Source organism: Ranitomeya variabilis, chromosome 7 (genome assembly GCF_051348905.1).
Source record: "Ranitomeya variabilis isolate aRanVar5 chromosome 7, aRanVar5.hap1, whole genome shotgun sequence".
NCBI classification, from domain to species: domain Eukaryota; kingdom Metazoa; phylum Chordata; class Amphibia; order Anura; family Dendrobatidae; genus Ranitomeya; species Ranitomeya variabilis.
In genome coordinates, this window is record NC_135238.1 from 229,145,614 (window position 1) to 229,169,772 (window position 24,159).

Here is a 24,159-nt window from a genome sequence, read left to right on the forward strand (position 1 = left end):
TCGCGTCTACCCCTGTGCTCTGCATAGGCATTAAAGTCAGCAGCGGGTGGTCCATCCCACGATGGCCAGGGGGCACTCACTGCTCCCGGCATCTAATAGGACAAGCGCCTCTTGCTCAGTGAACGTTCCCTGCCACTCTGGATCAAATTATCTATTATCTATTATCCGAATTTGATCAATGCTAATGGTGCAATCTGGAGATTCATTATAGGAGATGCAGAGGTAACAGGTGCAGTTTGGCCCTTGTGCCTGATGGGCCCCAAATCCTTCTCTCCCACATAGGAAGATAATAGGAATATAAATGGCGCTGGAGCAAGCCTTCATTCAGATTTTTGCAGAATATTTGAGCCCCAAGGTAAAATAAAAAGTGCATTAATTACTATGTGAATAAAGGAGAATGCATAAAATCCCATTAATTAATTATAAATAATAATAATAATACATCGGCGATAAACTCCAGCATTTTTGGAGGCGTCACTGACTTTCGCAAGAGATGGAGGCTCGAATAGAGACGAGGGCACGCTCAGCGGGAATTCCAGGCTGCATCCTATGAGGGGACTGCAATCCTCTTGCACTGCGGCAAGCTGTCAGTAGATTTGCAGCCCACCCAGAGACACATGTTCCTGCTATTTTTGGAGTTGTCTCACAGAATGTCCTTAACACTTTCGCTGACAGACCCCAGCAAATCTCACAAACAACATGGAGATTGCTGGACAAGCTGGGTGTGACATTAGGAAAAAATCAGATTTTATAATGGTCATATAACCCACCGATAATGAATGAAGGGGGTGATAGGAAAATGCACCCAAGTCTGTAAGGAAATCTTGACACTATCATATTGATGGTTATCATGAGCTTGGACCCCTACCAATATAAAGAACAAAGGGGCTACAATGTTCTATAAAAAGCCCCGGACCCCCGCCTCCACATAAGGATTTCTATTATATCTATAGAGACAGTTTCTCACTTCTGCACATCACCAAATACATCTCATCCAGCATATAGTATTCATCAAACAGCAAAAACTCCTGCAGAATCAGAGAAATCAACAAACACAGTGCACAATGCATCAATGTCAGCGAGGAGGAAGGAAACCTTTAATAAAGCTGAAAACGTGAGCTGACAAGCCAAGGTGCAATCATCAATTCAGGATTCACTGGCTTCCAGGAGCAAACCCATAATGGCATGACAAGTAAGTCAATTCATCCTGCACCTGCCTGACAGTGATGTGCAGAGTTCAACTACTATAACACCAATACCCATGCACAAGAATGTTACCATAATACTGCACCCCATGAACAAGAATATAACTACAATAATACTGCCCCCTATGTACAAGAATATAACTACTATAATACTGCCCCCTATGTACAAGAATATAACTACTATAATACTGCCCCCTATGTACAAGAATATATCTACTATAATACTGCTCCTATGTACAAGAATATAACTACTATAATACTGCCCCCTATGTACAAGAATATAACTACTATAATACTGCTCCTAAGTACAAGAATATAACTACTATAATACTGCTCCTAAGTACAAGAATATAACTACTATAATACTGCTCCTATGTACAAGAATATAACTACTATAATACTGCCCCCCGTGTACAAGAATATAACTACTATAATACTGCTCCTATGTACAAGAATATAACTACAATAATACTGCCCCCTACGTACAAGAATATAGCTACTATAATACTGCACCCCATGTACAAGAATATAACTACTATAATACTGCTCCTAAGTACAAGAATATAACTACTATCATACTGCCCCTATGTACAAGAATATAACTACTATAATACTGCCCCTATGTACAAGAATATAACTACTATAATACTGCCACCTATGTACAAGAATATTACTACTATAATACTGCCCCCCGTGTACAAGAATATAACTACTATAATACTGCTCCTATGTACAAGAATATAACTACAATAATACTGCCCCCTACGTACAAGAATATAGCTACTATAATACTGCACCCCATGTACAAGAATATAACTACTATAATACTGCTCCTAAGTACAAGAATATAACTACTATAATTCTTCCCCTATGTACAAGAATATAACTACTATAATACTGCCCCTATGTACAAGAATATAACTACTATAATACTGCCTCAATGTACAAGAATATAACTACTATAATACTGCTCCTATGTACAAGAATATAACTACTATAATACTGCTCCTATGTACAAGAATATAACTACTATAATACTGCCCCTATGTACAGGAATATAACTACTATAATACTGCCCTCTATGTACAAGAATATAACTACTATAATACTGCTCCTATATACAACAATATAAATACTATAATACTGCCCCATGTACAAAAATGTAACTACTACAATACTGCTCCTATGTGCAAGAATATAACTACTATTATACTGCTCCTATGCACAAAAATATAACTACTACAATTCTGCCCTCTATGTACAAGAATATAACTACTCTAATACTGCCCCTATGTACAAGAATATAAATACTATAATACTGCTCCTATGTACAAGAATATAAACACTATAATACTGCCCCTATGTACAAGAATGTAACTACTATAATACTGCTCCTATGCACACGAATATAACTACTATAATACTGCACCCTATGTACAAGAATATAACTACTATAATACTGCCTCAATGTACAAGAATATAACTACTATAATACTGCTCCTATGTACAAGAATATAACTACTATAATACTGCTCCTATGTACAAGAATATAACTACTATAATACTGTCCCCCATGTACAATAATATAACTACTATAATACTGCTCCTATATACAAGAATATAACTACTATAATACTGTCCCTATGTACAAGAATATAACTACTATAATACTGCCCCTATGTACAGGAATATAACTACTATAATACTGCCCTCTATGTACAAGAATATAACTACTATAATACTGCTCCTATATACAACAATATAAATACTATAATACTGCCCCATGTACAAAAATGTAACTACTACAATACTGCTCCTATGTGCAAGAATATAACTACTATTATACTGCTCCTATGCACAAAAATATAACTACTACAATTCTGCCCTCTATGTACAAGAATATAACTACTCTAATACTGCCCCTATGTACAAGAATATAAATACTATAATACTGCTCCTATGTACAAGAATATAAACACTATAATACTGCCCCTATGTACAAGAATGTAACTACTATAATACTGCTCCTATGCACAAGAATATAACTACTATAATACTGCACCCTATGTACAAGAATATAACTACTATAATACTGCCCCCTATGTACAAGAATATAACTACTATAATACTGCCCCTATGTACAAGAATATAACTACTATAATACTGCCCCTATGTACAAGAATATAGCTACTATAATACTGCTCCTATGTACAAGAATATAACTACTATAATACTGCTCCTATGTGCAAGAATATAACTACTATAATACTGCCCCTATGTACAAGAATATAACTACTATAATACTGCTCCTATGTACAAGAATATAACTACTATAATACTGCCCCTATGTACAAGAATATAACTACTATAATACTGCCCCTCTGTACAAGAATATAACTACTATAATACTGCCTCCTATGCACAAGAATATAACTACTATAATACTGCTCCTATGTACAAGAATATTACTACTATAATACTGCCTCCTATGTACAAGAATATAACTACTATAATACTGCTCCTATGTACAAGAATATAACTACTATAATACTGCCCCTATGTACAAGAATATAACTACTATAATACTGCCCCCTATGTACAAGAATATAACTACTATAATACTGCCCCTATGTACAAGAATATAACTACTATAATACTGCCCCTATGTACAAGAATATAACTACTATAATACTGCCTCCTATGCACAAGAATATAACTACTATAATACTGCCCCTATGTACAAGAATATAACTACTATAATACTGCCCCTATGTACAAGAATATAACTACTATAATACTGCCCCTATGTACAAGAATATTACTACTATAATACTGCCTCCTATGTACAAGAATATAACTACTATAATACTGCTCCTATGTACAAGAATATAACTACTATAATACTGCCCCTATGTACAAGAATATAACTACTATAATACTGCCCCTATGTACAAGAATATAGCTACTATAATACTGCTCCTATGTACAAGAATATAACTACTATAATACTGCCCCTATGTACAAGAATATAACTACTATAATACTGCCCCTCTGTACAAGAATATAACTACTATAATACTGCCTCCTATGCACAAGAATATAACTACTATAATACTGCTCCTATGTACAAGAATATTTCTACTATAATACTGCCTCCTATGTACAAGAATATAACTACTATAATACTGCCCCTATGTACAAGAATATAACTACTATAATACTGCCTCCTATGTACAAGAATATAACTACTATAATACTGCCCCTATGTACAAGAATATAACTACTATAATACTGCCCCTATGTACAAGAATATAACTACTATAATACTGCCTCGTATGCACAAGAATATAACTACTATAATACTGCCCCTATGTACAAGAATATAACTACTATAATACTGCCCCTATGTACAAGAATATAACTACTATAATACTGCCCCTATGTACAAGAATATTACTACTATAATACTGCCTCCTATGTACAAGAATATAACTACTATAATACTGCTCCTATGTACAAGAATATAACTACTATAATACTGCCCCTATGTACAAGAATATAACTACAATAATACTGCCCCCTACGTACAAGAATATAACTACTATAATACTGCCTGTTGTGAATTTGGATTCTGGGCTCCCCCGGTGGCTACTGGTGGAATTGAACTGGTGTCTTCATCTTCTCTGTTCACCTGTTCCCATCAAGATGTGGGAGTCGCTATATAACCTTGCTGCTCTGTTAGTTGCTTGCCGGTCAACAATGTTATCAGAAGCCTCTCTGTGCTTGTTCCTGCTCCTAGACAACTACTAGATAAGTTGGACTCTTGTCCATGTTTGTTTTTGCATTTTGTTCCAGTTCACAGCTGTAGTTTCGTTACTGTGTCTGGAAAGCTCTTGTGAACAGGAATTGCCACTCTGGTGTTATGAGTTAATGCCAGAGTCTTAAAGTAATTTCTGGATGGTGTTTTGATAGGGTTTTCAGCTGACCATGAAAGTGTCCTTTCTGTCTTCTGCTATGTAGTAAGTGGACCTCAAATTTGCTAAACCTATTTTCATACTACGTTTGTTATTTCATCTTAATTCACCGCCAATACATGTGGGGGGCCTCTGTCTCCTTTCGGGGTATTTCTCTAGAGGTGAGCTAGGACTAATATTTTCCTCTGCTAGCTTTATTTAGTCCTCCGGCTGGTGCTGGGCATCTAGAATCAACGTAGGCATGCTACCCGGCCACTGCTAGTTGTGCGTTAGGTTTAGTTCATGGTCAGCTCAGTTCCCATCTTCCAAGAGCTAGTTCCTATATATGCTGATGCTATGTTCTCTTGCCATTGAGATCATGACAGTTTGACCGGCCCACAAAGTGTTAATTGTATTGGCTGAAGTAGGAGGAAAAGAAGTCTGAGGAACCTTTTTTTTTTTTTTTTTTTTTTTCCTCTCTCTTACTCAGAGTGTGCTGCCTAGCCATAATTGCAGCCTGCTGCTTCTTTCCTCCTCTTAATCCTTGAATGGCTCTGTGTCCACCTGTTTGTAATGGATCTTCAGAGTGTAACTGCAGGTTTGAATAATCTCGCCACGAAGGTACAAAATTTGCAAGACTTTGTTTTTCATGCACCTGTATCTGAGCCGAGAATTCCTTTGCCGGAATTTTTCTCGGGGAATAGATCTGGGTTTCAGAATTTTCGAAATAATTGCAAATTATTTTTGTCCCTGAAATTTCGCTCTGCCGGAGACCCTGCACAGCAGGTCAGGATTGTGATTTCCTTGCTCCGGGGCGACCCTCAAGACTGGGCTTTTTCATTGACACCAGGGGATCCTGCGTTGCTCAATGTGGATGCGTTTTTTCTGGCCTTGGGGTTGCTTTATGACGAACCTCATTTGGAGCTTCAGGCAGAAAAAACTTTGATGTCCCTATCTCAGGGGCAAGATGAAGCGGAAATTTACTGCCAAAGATTCCGTAAATGGTCTGTGCTTACTCAGTGGAATGAGTGCGCCCTGGCGGCGACTTTCAGAGAGGGTCTCTCTGATGCCATTAAGGATGTTATGGTGGGGTTCCCTGTGCCTGCGGGTCTGAATGAGTCCATGACAATGGCTATTCAGATCGATAGGCGTTTGCGGGAGCGCAAACCAGTGCACCATCTGGCGGTGTCCACTGAGAAGTCGCCAGAGAGTATGCAGTGTGATAGAATTCTGTCCCGAAGCGAGCGGCAGAATTTTAGACGGAAAAATGGGTTGTGTTTCTATTGTGGTGATTCTACTCATGTTATATCAGCATGCTCTAAGCGCACTAAAAAGCTTGATAAATCTGTTTCCATTTGCACCTTACCGTCTAAGTTTATTCTATCTGTGACCCTGATTTGCTCTTTGTCATCTATTACCACGGACGCCTATGTCGACTCTGGCGCCGCTTTGAGTCTTATGGATTGGTCCTTTGCCAAACGCTGTGGGTATGATTTAGAGCCTTTGGAGACTCCTATTCCTCTGAAGGGGATTGACTCCACCCCATTGGCTAATAATAAACCACAATACTGGACACAAGTAACTATGCGTATTAATCCGGATCACCAGGAGATTATTCGCTTTCTGGTGCTGTATAATCTACATGATGATTTGGTGTTAGGATTGCCTTGGCTGCAATCTCATAACCCAGTCCTCGACTGGAGAGCTATGTCTGTGTTGAGCTGGGGATGTAAGGGGGCTCATGGGGATGTACCTGTGGTTTCCATTTCATCATCTATTCCCTCTGAAATTCCTGAGTTCCTGTCTGACTATCGTGATGTCTTTGAAGAATCCAAGCTTGGTTCGTTACCTCCGCACCGAGAGTGCGATTGTGCCATAGATTTAATCCCGGGTAGTAAATACCCAAAGGGTCGTTTATTTAATCTGTCTGTGCCTGAACATGCTGCTATGCGAGAATATATAAAGGAGTCCTTGGAAAAGGGACATATTCGTCCATCGTCATCTCCCTTAGGAGCCGGTTTTTTCTTTGTGTCAAAAAAAGACGGCTCTTTGAGACCATGTATCGATTATCGGCTTTTGAATAAAATCACTGTTAAATATCAATACCCATTGCCGTTGCTGACTGATTTGTTTGCTCGCATAAAGGGGGCCAAGTGGTTCTCTAAGATTGACCTTCGTGGGGCGTATAATTTGGTGCGAATCAGGCAGGGGGATGAGTGGAAAACCGCATTTAATACGCCCGAGGGCCACTTTGAGTATTTAGTGATGCCTTTTGGTCTTTCAAATGCTCCGTCAGTTTTCCAGTCCTTTATGCATGATATTTTTCGCGATTATTTGGATAAATTTATGATTGTGTATCTGGATGATATTCTGATTTTTTCGGATGACTGGGACTCTCATGACCAGCAAGTCAGGAGGGTTTTTCAGGTTTTGCGGTCTAATTCTTTGTGTGTGAAGGGTTCTAAGTGTGTTTTTGGGGTACAGAGGATTTCCTTTTTGGGATATATTTTTTCTCCCTCTTCCATTGAAATGGATCCTGTCAAGGTTCAAGCTATTTGTGATTGGACGCAGCCCTCTTCTCTTAAGAGTCTTCAGAAATTTTTGGGCTTTGCTAACTTTTATCGTCGATTTATTGCTGGTTTTTCGGATATTGCTAAGCCATTGACCGATTTGACTAAGAAGGGTGCTGATGTTGCTGATTGGTCCCCTGATGCTGTGGAGGCCTTTCGGGAGCTTAAGCGCCGTTTTTCCTCTGCCCCTGTGTTGCGTCAGCCTGATGTTGCTCTACCTTTTCAGGTTGAGGTCGACGCTTCTGAGATCGGAGCTGGGGCAGTGTTGTCGCAGAAAAGTTCTGACTGCTCCGTGATGAGGCCTTGTGCCTTCTTTTCCCGTAAATTTTCGCCCGCTGAGCGGAATTATGATGTTGGGAATCGGGAGCTTTTGGCCATGAAGTGGGCTTTTGAGGAGTGGCGCCATTGGCTTGAGGGGGCCAGACATCAGGTGGTGGTATTGACTGACCACAAAAATTTGATTTATCTTGAGACCGCCAGGCGCCTGAATCCTAGGCAGGCGCGCTGGTCATTATTTTTCTCTCGGTTTAATTTTGTGGTGTCATACCTACCGGGTTCTAAGAATGTTAAGGCGGATGCCCTTTCTAGGAGTTTTGAGCCTGACTCGCCTGGTAACTCTGAGCCCACAGGTATCCTTAAGGATGGAGTGGTATTGTCAGCCGTTTCTCCAGACCTGCGGCGGGCCTTGCAGGAGTTTCAGGCGGATAGACCGGATCGTTGCCCACCTGATAAACTGTTTGTTCCTGATGATTGGACCAGTAGAGTCATCTCTGAGGTTCATTCTTCTGCGTTGGCAGGTCATCCTGGCATTTTTGGTACCAGGGATTTGGTGGCAAGGTCCTTCTGGTGGCCTTCCCTGTCACGAGATGTGCGAGGCTTTGTGCAGTCTTGTGACGTTTGTGCTCGGGCCAAGCCTTGTTGTTCTCGGGCTAGTGGATTATTGTTGCCCTTGCCTATTCCTAAGAGGCCTTGGACGCACATCTCGATGGATTTTATTTCAGATCTGCCTGTTTCTCAGAAGATGTCTGTCATCTGGGTGGTGTGTGACCGTTTCTCTAAGATGGTCCATTTGGTTCCTCTGCCCAAGTTGCCTTCTTCTTCCGAGTTGGTTCCTCTGTTTTTTCAAAATGTTGTTCGTTTGCATGGTATTCCTGAGAATATCATTTCTGACAGAGGGACCCAATTCGTGTCTAGATTTTGGCGGGCATTCTGTGCTAGGATGGGCATAGATTTATCTTTTTCGTCCGCTTTCCATCCTCAGACGAATGGCCAGACCGAGCAGACTAATCAGACCCTGGAGACATATCTGAGGTGTTTTGTGTCTGCTGACCAGGATGATTGGGTTGCTTTTTTGCCATTGGCGGAGTTCGCTCTCAATAATCGGGCCAGCTCTGCCACTTTGGTGTCCCCGTTTTTCTGTAATTCGGGGTTTCATCCTCGATTTTCCTCTGGTCAGGTGGAATCTTCGGATTGTCCTGGAGTGGATGCTGTGGTGGAGAGATTGCATCAGATCTGGGGGCAGGTGGTGGACAATTTGAGGTTGTCCCAGGAGAAGACTCAGCTTTTTGCCAACCGCCACCGTCGTGTTGGTCCTCGGCTTTGTGTTGGGGATTTGGTGTGGTTGTCTTCTCGTTTTGTCCCTATGAGGGTCTCTTCTCCTAAGTTTAAGCCTCGGTTCATCGGCCCGTATAAGATATTGGAGATTCTTAACCCTGTTTCCTTCCGTTTGGACCTCCCTGCATCCTTTTCTATTCATAACGTTTTTCATCGGTCATTATTGCGCAGGTATGAGGTACCGGTTGTGCCTTCCGTTGAGCCTCCTGCTCCGGTGTTGGTTGAGGGTGAGTTGGAGTACGTTGTGGAGAAAATCTTAGACTCTCGTGTTTCCAGACGGAGACTCCAGTATCTGGTCAAGTGGAAGGGATACGGCCAGGAGGATAATTCTTGGGTGAATGCATCTGATGTTCATGCCTCTGATCTGGTTCGTGCCTTTCATAGGGCCCATCCTGATCGCCCTGGTGGTTCTGGTGAGGGTTCGGTGCCCCCTCCTTGAGGGGGGGGTACTGTTGTGAATTTGGATTCTGGGCTCCCCCGGTGGCTACTGGTGGAATTGAACTGGTGTCTTCATCTTCTCTGTTCACCTGTTCCCATCAAGATGTGGGAGTCGCTATATAACCTTGCTGCTCTGTTAGTTGCTTGCCGGTCAACAATGTTATCAGAAGCCTCTCTGTGCTTGTTCCTGCTCCTAGACAACTACTAGATAAGTTGGACTCTTGTCCATGTTTGTTTTTGCATTTTGTTCCAGTTCACAGCTGTAGTTTCGTTACTGTGTCTGGAAAGCTCTTGTGAACAGGAATTGCCACTCTGGTGTTATGAGTTAATGCCAGAGTCTTAAAGTAATTTCTGGATGGTGTTTTGATAGGGTTTTCAGCTGACCATGAAAGTGTCCTTTCTGTCTTCTGCTATGTAGTAAGTGGACCTCAAATTTGCTAAACCTATTTTCATACTACGTTTGTTATTTCATCTTAATTCACCGCCAATACATGTGGGGGGCCTCTGTCTCCTTTCGGGGTATTTCTCTAGAGGTGAGCTAGGACTAATATTTTCCTCTGCTAGCTTTATTTAGTCCTCCGGCTGGTGCTGGGCATCTAGAATCAACGTAGGCATGCTACCCGGCCACTGCTAGTTGTGCGTTAGGTTTAGTTCATGGTCAGCTCAGTTCCCATCTTCCAAGAGCTAGTTCCTATATATGCTGATGCTATGTTCTCTTGCCATTGAGATCATGACAACTGCCCCTATGTACAAGAATATAACTACTATAATACTGCTCCTATGTACAAGAATATAACTACTATACTATTGCTCTAAAGCCAGGTCTATACTTTACATCATGCAGCTTCATATCAAGTCAAGATTTTCAGGAACATTGAATGAATAATGTGCTTCTTCGTTTGCTGCCTAAAGCTTTAGAATAAACTACTCGCAGCGTCAGATCATTATATTCAGGCAATAAAAATATTGTCTCAATCCAAAATGCATTATAACGTTCTTTACATCTCACAGCCCCCCACAGACACCCCCATGTGACATGTGCAGCGCCAGCACCCAGGCTTTTTGGAGCATATTCTGCATCTCATGATAATTGAAGACATTTTTCTTCTCTGTTGCTTTTCCGACCATAAAACTTTTACGACAACTGGAATAATTTTATAATGTGGCCGTCATTTATTATTACACAACGTTGGGTTTTAATTAGTGGTCAACAAAAAAAAATATTTCAGAAGTCGGTACGATACAATCCATCACATATGGCGCTAGCTCCACACAGGGATTCCAGGGCGGCAGGTGGAGGAGTTATTCTATGTGGAGTCCAGCAGATGTTCTCTGCAATTGCTCAAATATTTATTCCAATTAAATATTAATAGAAATTAAGATAAAGATGTGAATTATTCCACCATGGTGCTCATAGCGCTGCTGGGGTGGGTGCTCTCTTTTATTAATTTACATATAGACATCAAAGTGATCATCTGTAGGAATTACATCCTTTAAAGAAGAGACTATTTGCATAAAAATCTCTTCTTGGTGAGATACCATACCAAGTGCAGTAATTCTTTCCCTCTCACCCCTAAGTTCAAGCTTTTATATTGCTTTTTGAGACGAAAAATTAAAACTAAAAAACTAATGATGCACATTTCTGGACTGTGCAGCAGAGGTTGCCATAACCATGGTCAATGTGCCTGACATCACTCAGGACTCGCAGCTGCTGGCTGAAGTCGCCCCTCACAGACTTCCTGCTATACTTGCATGCAATTTGCAACTAATACAGGTATTATTTAAAGCTCTGAGCTCCATTTTTGGGGTTTCCTCCTGCATTTGAACCAGGAAACAGGAGGATGCAAAGGAAATTCTGTCTGAAGTGACGGAAAACACATTATGCATCGCTATTCTTCCCATATAAGCAAGGGAATCCTTGATGGAACCTGGTGGACCTTATTCTAAACCGCTGGGTCTCACCAGGGGTCAGTGGTTTCCGACGCACGACACATGTAGCGCTGCATCATCAGACACCAAAAAACACCTATACACATAATATAATAGTGATGAACGAATATACTCGTTACTCGAGATTTCCCGAGCATGCTCAGGTGACCTCCAAGTATTTTTTAGTGCTCGGAGATTTAGTTTTCATCGCCGCAGCTGAATGATTTACATCTGTTAGCCAGCATAAGTACATGTGGGGGTTGCCTGGTTGCTAGGGAATCCCCACATGTAATGAAGCTGGCTAACAGATGTAAATCATTCAGCTGCGGCGATGAAAACTAAATTTCTGAGCACTAAAAAATACTCGGAGGTCACCCAGGCATGCTCGGGAAATCTCGAGTAACAAGTATATTTGCTCATCACTATATATCATCTTTATTAAAAGGGAACCTGTCAGAGATCCCACTGCTCAAAAAAGCTAATATTCATTTGATTGTGTAGCACTTTAAAGGACAAACCAGCCAATCCCTTTATGACCCCCCTCCCCCCAGAGTGCTGCTCCAGTAAAGGCAAATTGCATTTTGAAGTTGTGTCTGGAAGTGCATTGGGGCTTGAAGATGCACTTACACCTTCTTAGTCTCCTCTGCTTTCCCAAAATAGCTGCTCTCGCCCCGGTCAGATTGACAGGTAATTTGTTCTGATATACTGCCACTGACCGGTCAATCAGCCTAGCGGAGTGTGCTGCTATGTAAGAAATATAGAGTAAGGCTGAGAAGCTGTAAGTGCATCTTCGACTCCCAATGCACTTCCACACACAACTTTAAAACAGGATTTCTTGCTGTTGGAGCTGTGCTTTGGGGGTCATAATGGAATCAACTGGCTACACAATCATATTAATGGTTTGATGTGTGTGGGGGAGAGGCTGAAGTGTCTGATAAGTTCCCTTTAAAATTAATTCAAATAGTAACACAAAGACAAGGATTAAAAACATCTGAAAATTGTTCTTCTACACCATTGGTGTAAATAAGTAATGGCGTCCTATATCCACACTCCCCAAAGATAAAGAGTGAGAGTCAATGAATAAGGGTCGCCTCTTATTTAGGGTTTTTGCAAATTATGAGATTGAACAAAAGTTTCTAGTCCGGCATTATTATAAAGTGCTAGCGAAGAGAAAAACAACACAGATATGCAAAACAATTGAAAGAGTGAATAAATAAACATACAAAATAGAAACAAATCAGCTGGTAAAGTGCAATGTATCACCATGTAACAACTGAAACATTGTTTGTAGACGAGCATCAGGGCACAATGAAAAAGACACTTATGTAAGTGTGGGGAGGACCAGAAGAGCAAAGTCCCTTTTTGGTCCTTTCCTGCCATACATTCTGGTCTTCTCAAATCTTATATAGATATATACTGCATTTTTTTCATATTATCTCTTTTGTATTTTGCCCGGATACTCATTTACATTAAATTGTTATAATTAGAAGTCACAACACAAATGTGAACAGACCCTTTCGTGGATTGTCTGGGCAGCACATATTCATGACCTGCCGTATGTCATCTATATCAGACTGATTGGGTTCTGACACTTTGTATTCCCCCTAATGAGCTATTGTTTGCTCTGCTGCCCGATACATGTAAATACATTGAATGGAGCTGCAGAGCGAAGCGCTGTTCAATGTGTCGCAGCCGCTGCCGGGTGCTGCAGATCATCACCTATTAAAAGAATAGGAGCCATTGTGCAGTCCTTTTTTAAGGCAGGTTTCACACGTCAGTGGCTCCGGTACGTGTAGTGACAGTTTTCTCACGTACCGGAGACACTGACACACGTAGACAAATTAAAATGAATGTGTCTCTGCAGATATCAGTGATTTTTCCTGGACCATGTGTACGTTTGCAAAACACGGAGACATGTCAGTGTTCGTGGGAGCGCACGGATCACACGGACCCATTAAAGTCAATGGGTCCGTGTAAACACGTACCGCACACGGATGCTGTCCGTGTGACATCCGTGTGGTGTCCGTGTGCGTTTTTCCTGTCATAGGCCGGTTTCACACGTCAGTGGCTCCGGTACGTGAGGTGACAGTTTCCTCACGTACCGGAGACACTGACACACGTAGACCCATAAAAATCAATGCATCTGTTCAGATGTCATTGATTTTTTGCGGACCGTGTCTCCGTGTGCCAAACACGGAGACATGTCAGTGTTCGTGGGAGCGCACGGATTACACGGACCCAATAGAGTCAATGGGTCCGTGTAAAACACGGACCTCACACGGACGTTCTCCGTCTGGGGTCCGTGTGCGTGCAGGAGACAGCGCTACAGTAAGCGCTGTCCCCCCCACTGGTGCTGAAGCCGCGATTCATATGTTCCCTGTAGCAGCGTTTGCTGCAGAGAAAATATGAATAATAGTGTTTAAAATAAAGATCTATGTGTCCGCCGCCCCCCCACCCCCTGTGCGCCCCCCCGCTGTTCTGAAAATACTCACCCGCTCCCACGTTGGCTGTCACTCCTTCCTCTCTGCCCCGCGGCTTCCACTGTATGCGGTCACGTGGGGCCGATCATTTACAATCATGAATAGTCGGCTCCGCCCCTATGGGAGGTGGAGCCACATATTCATGACTGTAAATGATCGGCCCCACGTGACCGCATACACTAGAAGCCGCGGCCAGACCAGGAAGCAGCGAGGGAGGCGGGTAAGTATTTTCTTAACAGCGGGGGGGCGCACAGGGGGTGGGGGGGCGGCGGACACATAGATCTTTATTTTAAACACTATTCTTCATATTTTCTCTGCAGCAAACGCTGCTGCAGGGAACATATGAATCCGCGATGCAGGGTACCACACGCGTGGGTACCACACGCTCCGTGTGGTACCCACTCGCCATACGGGCGGCACACGTGTGTATGGCCTACGTGAGTTCCCAGGCACACAGACACGGATAACTCCGGTACCGATTTATTCCGGTACCGGAATTATCTGGACGTGTCGGACAGCCCATAGGGTTAAAATTGTAAAAATTGTTTCAATACACGGACACGGACAGCACACGGACAGCACACGGACGTTAAAAACGTACTCACGGACATCATACGGATCCCACACGGATGGCCTACGTGAGCACACGGACACACGGACACGGATAACTCCGGTACCGTTTTCTCCGGTACCGGAATTATCTGGACGTGTGAGACTGGCCTAACATGGTGGTTTTGCTGTTGCGCTTATTTGCATACACCCTTTGTACATACATTTTGACAATGCATTATTCAGTTATTTTGGTTAATTTTGTTAAACATTTTGGTGCAACTTTTCGTGTTTTACTTGAATTCTAATAAATATACTGTTTTGCAGAAAATTAAGAAAAGTGTAACCTTAGGGTGTGATCTAAGGGAGGAGGGTATCAGTCTGAATCTGTGGCAGATGGGTATCAGCTCTTTGTATGTTGCTGGAATTTGTCCTCCACCATCTGTCCACGACTGTTAATTTTTGTGTGTGTGGTCAGTGACAGATTTCTCTTGCCAAAACCTCTTGAACCCCACTGAGGGCACGAGAGGACGCCCCTTGTTTTTAGAGGGCAGTCTTAAGGCCCCGTCTCACATAGCGAGATCGCTAGCGAGATCGCTGCTGAGTCACTAGCTTTGTGATGCAACAGCGACCTCAGTAGCGATCTCGCTATGTGTGACACGTACCAGCGATCAGGCCCCTGCTGCCAGATCGCTGGTCGTGTTGGAATGGCCTGGACCTTTTTTTGGTCGTTGAGGCCCCGCTGACATCGCTGAATCGGTGTGTGTGACACCGATCCAGCGATGTCTTCACTGGTAACCAGGGTAAACATCGGGTTACTAAGCGCAGGGCCGCGCTTAGTAACCCGATGTTTACCCTGGTTACCAGCGTAAATGTAAAAAAAACCAAACACTACATACTCACCATCTGATGTCCGTCAGGTCCCTTGCCGTCTGCTTCCTGCTCTGACTGAGATCCGGCCGTACAGTGAGAGCGCAGCACAGCAGTGACGTCACCGCTGCGCTCTGCTCTCACTGTACGGCGGCGGCACTGTCAGAGCAGGAAGCAGACGGCAAGGGACCTGACGGACATCAGATGGTGAGTATGTACTGTTTGTTTTTTTTGGTAACCAGGGTAAACATCGGGTTACTAAGCGCGGCCCTGCGCTTAGTAACCCGATGTTTACCCTGGTTACCCGGGTGCTGCAGGGGGACTTCGGCATCGTTGAAGACAGTTTCAACGATGCCGAAGTCGTTCCCCTGATCGTTGGTCGCTGGAGAGAGCGGTCTGTGTGACAGCTCCCCAGCGACCACACAATGACTTACCAACGATCACGGCCAGGTCGTATCGCTGCTCGTGATCGTTGGTAAATCGCTATGTGAGACGGGGCCTTAAGGCAGTGAAGAGCTTCATATCCTTGATTATCTAGAACAGTGAAGGGTTAACATTAACGTCACTGATGGTCTAGGTCAGTGAAAGAATTAATGATAACTTTCCAGGTGGACACGGAAAGTGAAAAGTTGATAGCAACATTCCTGGTGGTCTAGGACATTAATGGTACCACTCCTGGTGGAAACGTCTCTGGTTTTCTAGGGCAGAGAAGAGTTAATGCTAACGCTAACATCCTTGGTGGTCTAGGGTAGTGAAGGGTTAATGGTAACATCTCTACATTGTCCAGGGAGTTAAGGGGTTAATAGTAACTACCTACGAGGTCCTGGAGCACATTGGGAGTTAGTGGTAAAATCCCTGGAGGGTCCTAGGTCAGCGAAGGAGGTAATTGTATCATCCATTGTGCTCCACTTCAATGAAGAAGACAGCGGAAATATCCTTGGTTGGTATATCCCTGGTGGTGTCCTGCAGTGAAAGGGTTAATGGTGACATCTATGGTGGTCTAAGACAGGTGTTACTGGTTGTCTCAGGACAGTGAAGAAGTAATTGGGTTATGGCAGTATGGGTTTAATGGCAACTACCCTGATGGTCCAGGGCCAGGAAATGAATTAATGGTAAAATTACTGATGTCCTAGGGAAGTAAAATAATTATTGGTAATATCCCTGGTGGGCTAGGACAGTATAGGGGTTAATGGTAATATACCGGGTGGGCTAGGGCAGTGATGGTAACTTCCTTGGTGGACTAGGGCAGTATAGGAGTTAATATTAATATATCTGGTGGGCTGGGGCAGTGATGGTAGCATCATTGGTGAACTAGGGCAGTATAGGGATTAATGGTAATATACCTGGTGGGCTGGGGCAGTTAGTAACATCCTTGGTGGACTAGGGCAATATAGGGGTTAATGGTAATATACCTAGTGGGGTAGGGCAGTGATGGTAACATCTTTGGTAGGCTAGAGCAGTATATGAGTTATTAGTAATATACCTGGTGGGCTAGGGCAGTGATGGTAGCATCTTTGGTGGGCTGGGGCAGTGTAGGGTTTATTGGTAATATCACTGGTGGGCTAGGGCAGTTGGTAACATCCTTGGTGGGCTAGGGCAGTTGGTAACGTCCTTGGTGGGCTAGGGCAGTTGGTAACGTCCTTGGTGGGCTGGGGCAGTATAGGGGTTATTGGTAATATCCCTGGTGGGCTAGGGAAATTTAGTAAAGGAGTTACCTTCCTTTTTCCTCTCCATTTGTGACTACAGCCTGCTAAGATACCCAAGTACTTCACCATCGGATCATAGAGGGTCCAATATTGGCTTCATCATCAATCCGCCAATGGGATGACATCACTGGCAGGGTATAATCACCGCGTCAGACATGAGTGTTTCCTATATGTAATCAGCAGCCTTTGAGTATTTCGTCGGAGGAAGACACAATGATTCTCACGGACCCTCATCCTGATCTGCTCTCACCCGTGTCTTACGTTGGCCGCCGTTTTGTTTCTAGTGATCTCGCACAATGTGTATCCCCATTAGACCGGAGACGTTTCCAGTCCTTAACACCCTTACGGTGATTTTCTCAATCCATCATGTGGTCTCCAGATCTGTCAAAACAGACAGAAATCTTCCGGCCTTACAGATTACAGATGATGTGGCTGCTGAATAATACAATCTAGCGGGTCACATCTCTGCTTTTATTAGATAAAAAATAAATTACAAAAGCGTAACCTCTTTAGTGAAGCCGGGATCGGGGAAGCGGTGCGGGCGGACGGCCAAACCTGTGCACACACATAGCATCCATGCTACAGAGGAGATGGGGGTGTTAATTGTAGACCGCAGCGGCTCTACCAGGGTAGGCTAAAAAATGTCCACAGTCTGGAACCCACCCTGCATGATCTGCTTAAAAGGAATGTTCAAATCAGGTTGTTGTGCTAAATGAATCTATTTATTTTAAATTTTCCACTAAGGGTACTGTCACACATTGGCACTTTGATCGCTACGACGGTACGATCCGTGACGTTCCAGCGATATCCATGCGATATCGCTGTGTCTGACACGCAGCAGCGATCAGGGACCCTGCTGAGAATCGTACGTCGTAGCAGATCGTTTGGAACTTTATTTCGTCGCTGGATCTCCCGCTGTCATCGCTGGATCGTTGTGTGTGACAGCGATCCAGCGATGCGTTCGCTTGTAACCAGGGTAAACATCGGGTTACTAAGCGCAGGGCCGCGCTTAATAACCCGATGTTTACCGTGGTTACCAGCGTAAAAGTAAAAAAAAACAAACCGTACATACTTACATTCCGGTGTCTGTCCCCCGGCGTTCTGCTTCTCTGCACTGTGAGCGCCTGCCGGCCGGAAAGCGAGCACAGCGGTGACGTCACCGCTGTGCTTTCCGGCTGGCACAGACACAGTGGAGAGAAGCAGAACGCCGGGGGACAGACACCGGAATGTAAGTATGTACGTTTTTTTTTTTTTTACTTTTACGCTGGTAACCACGGTAAACATCGGGTTATTAAGCGCGGCCCTGCGCTTAGTAACCCAATGTTTACCCTGGTTACCCGGCGACTTCGGCATCGTTGGTCGCTGGAGAGCGGTCTGTGTGACAGCTCTCCAGCGACCACACAACCACTTACCAACGATCACGGCCAGGTCGTATCGCTGGTCGTGATCGTTGGTAAATCATTTTGTGTGACAGTACCCTTACCTAGCTACATCATAAATGTCATTCAATGACTGATAACACCTCTATATACAGCAGATATCACAGGATCCACCATTCACAATAGGTGATGTCACAGCTCACCTCCTCCTACTCCTGTACAATGACTGATAACACCTCTATATACAGCAGATATCACAGGATCCACCATTCACAATAGGTGATGTCACAGCTCACCTCCTCCTACTCCTGTACAATGACTGATAACGCCTCTATATACAGTAAATAACACAGGATCCACCATTCACAATAGGTGATGTCACAGCTCACCTCCTCCTCCTCCTGTACAATGACTGATAACACCTCTATTTACAGTAGATAACATAGGATCCACCATTCACAATAGGTGATGTCACAGCTCACCTCCTCCTCCTGTACAATGACTGATAACACCTCTATATACAGCAGATATCACAGGATCCACCATTCACAATAGGTGATGTCACAGCTCACCTCCTCCTCCTGTACAATGACTGATAACACCTCTATATACAGTAGATAACACAGGATCCACCATTCATAATAGGTGATGTCACAGCTCACCTCCTCCTCCTGTACAATGACTGATAACACCTCTATACAGAAGATAACACAGGATCCACCATTCACAATAGGTGATGTCACAGCTCACCTCCTCCTCATGTACAATGTCTGATAACGCCTCTATATACAGTAGATAACGCAGGATCCACCATTCACAATAGCTGATGTCACAGCTCACCTCCTCCTCCTGTACAATGACTGATAACACCTCTATTTACAGTAGATAACATAGGATCCACCATTCACAATAGCTGATGTCACAGCTCACCTCCTCCTCCTGTACAATGGCTGATAACATCTCTATATACAGCAGATATCACAGGATCCACCATTCACAATAGGTGATGTCACAGCTCACCTCCTCCTCCTGTACAATGACTGATAACACCTCTATATACAGCAGATATCACAGGATCCACCATTCACAATAGGTGATGTCACAGCTCACCTCCTCCTCCTGTACAATGACTGATAACACCTCTATATACAGTAGATAACACAGGATCCACCATTCATAATAGGTGATGTCACAGCTCACCTCCTCCTCCTGTACAATGACTGATAACACCTCTATACAGTAGATAACACAGGATCCACCATTCACAATAGGTGATGTCACAGCTCACCTCCTCCTCATGTACAATGTCTGATAACGCCTCTATATACAGTAGATAACACAGGATCCACCATTCACAATAGGTGATGTCACAGCTCACCTCCTCCTCCTGTACAATGACTGATAACACCTCTATATACAGTAGATAACACAGGATCCACCATTCATAATAGGTGATGTCACAGCTCACCTCCTCCTCCTGTACAATGACTGATAACACCTCTACATACAGTAGATAACACAGGATCCACCATTCACAATAGGTGATGTCACAGCTCACCTCCTCCTCCTATACAATGACCGATAACACTTCTATATACAGTAGATATCACAGGATCCACCATTCACAATAGGTGATGTCACAGCTCACCTCCTCCTCCTGTACAATGACTGATAACACTTCTATATACAGTAGATATCACAGGATCCACCAATCACAATAGGTGACGTCACAGCTCACCTCCTCCTCCTCCTGTACAATGACTGATAACACCTCTACATACAGTAGATATCACAGGATCCACCAATCACAGGTGACGTCACAGCTCACCTCCAACTCTCCTAGCACAATGGGCTTTACCCAGAGCAGATCACGCCCAGAAATCTTTCCTATAAAAGTCAATAAATCAGAGCCAGTTTTTTTGCTGCCTATGTCCATATGGCTGCTGAAAAATGATCTCAGCAGAACAGGAACCTAATAGTAGGCAGTGGCCAATGTGATCATTGCAAGACTGATGATTAGCTTAATATTGATTTTTTTTTTTTTTCACATCACTATTTGTATACAAATATCATATATTCTTGCATCTTTCCTGTTCTGTAGAGATCACAGACATCTCATTATCATCACAGGCAGAATATCAATGGAAGGGATTAAAATTCAGAATAGTTGATGTCACTGTGGCAATCAACTGATTGTCTCTGAGCTAGTGAGTGTAGCCTAGCTACTATTACAGTATGTGTCCCGTACACAGCACACGTAGACATGAGGGAGTACTGCTCTCTTATCTTTGTGTTGGACATGTTCATAAGTAGTAGCATGAAAGACATTATATAGCAGAATTGGGCTGTGTAGCTGTGAACCCAGTATTGAGATTCGATAACACACTTACTAGAGAGAAACTGCATAGATAACATTATACAGCAGAAGTGAGAAGTGTAGCTGTGAATACAGTATTGAGATTCGATAACACACTTACTAGAAAGAAACTGCATAGATAACATAAGATTGTAATCTTGCGAGCAGGGCCCTTATTCCTCTTGGTATCTATGTGTTTATTGTTATGCTGTAATGTCTATTGTCTGTACAAGTCCCCTCTAAAATGTAAAGTGCTGCGGAACATGTCGGCGCTATAGAAATAAAATTATTATTATTAACATTATACAGCAGAAGTGAGAAGTGTAGCTGTGAATACAGCATTGAGATTCATTAACATATCTACTAGAAATAAACTGAATGGATAACTTTATACAGCATAACTGAGAAGTGTAGCTGTGAATGCAGTATTGAGATTAGAATAACACACTCACTATAAATATTCTGCATGGATGACATTAAACAGCAGTACTGAGCAGCATTGCATTAAATTCAGCACCAGGAGAAGATAAAACACTTAGTAGATGTAACAACTCTGCTGGCGTCACGGCATGGCCTCACATCTCTCACACTATCTTACCCACTGCTCCAGGCCATGATGTGGTTTCTGTTTTATGCCAGCTCCATGTTCTGTGTCTCTGCTCTCTGCATGCTTCATGGCTTTGTGTATAGGGGGCGGCGCCTGAACTCTCTGGTTCTTATAGGAATCAGGTGCATCTGTCTAATCTATTCCTGACCAATTACCAAGAGGCCTCCAGTATATAGTGCAGCTCCACCCAGTGTTCTGGGCCTGTGCAATGTGTTAGCTCAGTTAGTGTTTAGCTTCTGAGTTTGCCAGGCCTTGCTGTGAGTTACTCCCTCTCTGGAGGCTTTTCTCTGTATTTTTGCCTTGGTCTTGTTGTCCGCCTTCCAGGAGGCAGAATATCCTGGTCCCTGTGTCTTTGTCCTTGTGTCTTGTTCCATTGCCTTGTCTGTATTTAGTCTTATCTCTGTCTCCTTGTATGCGGCTTCCTTCCCTGCTGTGTCTTTCCTTGTGTTCTCAGTCTGCTTACACTCTGCACTCTTGCAGCTCTGCCTGTTCTGTACCTTTGTGGCTTTTACCTCTGATCCGCACTCTTGCGGTTCTGCTCCTTTCATCTCTGCTCCGCTCCCGTTGCTGTAAGAATCTTTCTGCAGCTCCTCTCCGCATTCCTTGTGGTTCTGCTCCGTTCATCTCTGCTCCACTCCCGTTGCTGTAAGAATCTCTTTCTGCAGCTCCTCTCCGCATTCCTTGCGGTTCTGCTCCGTTCATCTCTGCTCCACTCCCGTTGCTGTAAGAATCTTTCTGCAGCTCCTCTCCGCATTCCTTGCGGTTCTGCTCCGTTCATCTCTGCTCCACTCCCGTTGCTGTAAGAATCTCTTTCTGCAGCTCCTCTCCGCATTCCTTGTGGTTCTGCTCCGTTCATCTCTGCTCCGCTCCCGTTGCTGTAAGAATCTTTCTGCAGCTCCTCTCCGCATTCCTTGTGGTTCTGCTCCGTTCATCTCTGCTCCGCTCCCGTTGCTGTAAGAATCTTTCTGCAGCTCCTCTCCGCATTCCTTGCGGTTCTGCTCCGTTCATCTCTGCTCCACTCCCGTTGCTGTAAGAATCTCTTTCTGCAGCTCCTCTCCGCATTCCTTGTGGTTCTGCTCCGTTCATCTCTGCTCCGCTCCCGTTGCTGTAAGAATCTTTCTGCAGCTCCTCTCCGCATTCCTTGTGGTTCTGCTCTGCTTTGCTTTTATTGCTGCGCTATCTCTTGCTGCTGTACCTTTCCTATCCGCAACCTTGCGGTTCTCTTCCTGTGTGAACAGGTCTCTACCTGTTCCTTCATTCTCCCTTCCTTCTGGTTTATTTCCATACCTACATCACCTGTGTGTAACAGGCCCCTACCTGTTCCTCCTCACTACATATCCGTACCTGCACCTCTAGTGTGAACAGGTCCCTACCTGTTCCTTCTTACACCACATCAACCAGTCCTGTGTTCTCTGCCGTGCCTGCCAATCCAGTGTTCCTGCCAATCCCGTGTTCCTGCCAGTCCTACAGTTCCTGCCGTGCCTTCCAGTCCTGTTTCCTGCCGTCCTAGCCAGTCCTGTGTTTCCTGCCAGTCCTGTTTTCCTGCCAGCCCTGTGATCTCTGCTGTCTCTGCCAGCCCTGTCTCAGCCGTGCCAGCCTACTCATCTGAGTTTCAGCCGTGCTCTTCTGCCAGTCCTGCCTGATGCCTGCACCAATCCTGGTGTTCCTGTCTCCCAAGTCGGATCAGCAGCCACAGCCAGACACTACCCTGGAGTAGCACCTGGCAGCTGCCTGCTGCACAAGCCTGACCTCACCATCAGGGGCTCCAGTGAAAACCCAGGCAGCTGTCATAGTCACGCCCTTTCCAGGGTAGTCTGGTTTGTGGCACAGTGGGGCCACAACCCCCCCCCCCCCCCCCGAGCTCACGCCTACCAGTCAGGGCGCGAGCGTGACAGTTTGCACAGGCCATGGCCTCCGCTGTATCCCATGTCCTACCGCTCGCAGAGCATGATAAACTTTCTCTCTGCCCGTATGAGCAACCTGATAAATTTGTTCCACCAAGGGTGGTTCAGATTGAAGAGACCTCTGACCCAATTATAGTCTCTAATGCTCTCTTCAAGCAACTTCAGGCCTATGAGGAGGAGCACTACCCAGCTGACCCACCTATGTTCTATGGGAATCCTGAAGAATGCCAGGGGTTCCTGAAACAGTGCTTATGCTACATCCTGTAGAATGCAGCTTGTTTTCCCTCTGACTGGGTCAAGGTGGGTTACATCATGTCCTACCTGGCCGAAGATGCTCTAATATGGATAACTCCCCTCTAGGAAGCAGGGGATCCTATTGTCATGAACCTAGGGGCCTTCCTGGTGGCCTTCCGTAGAGTCTTTGACAAGCCTCGTCCTGCTAATCCTGTGAAGTCTTCCCCATCTAGATCCGAGAGGCTCTCCAGACGAGCGAAACCCGTGAAGAAACCCCCATGTCAAGCCATGACCGTCTGTGACCCTCCAGTTCCTCTACCCGTTAATGCAGCTACCCGTGTGAAGCCTAAGAAGGTTGATGAGAG

At 44.1% G+C, this 24,159-nt stretch overlaps 1 protein-coding gene across 1 annotated transcript in view; it reads right to left on the minus strand.

Annotated features, from left to right (window-relative positions):
• R3HDM1 (R3H domain containing 1) overlaps positions 1-16,440 on the minus strand; it is a 149,796-nt gene extending 133,356 nt beyond the window's left edge. Inside the window, exon 1 of the mRNA XM_077273051.1 lies at positions 16,422-16,440. The gene's annotated coding sequence lies outside the window, so the exon portion shown is untranslated. The remainder of the gene's footprint in view (positions 1-16,421) is intronic.
• Positions 16,441-24,159: the final 7,719 nt, after the last annotated feature.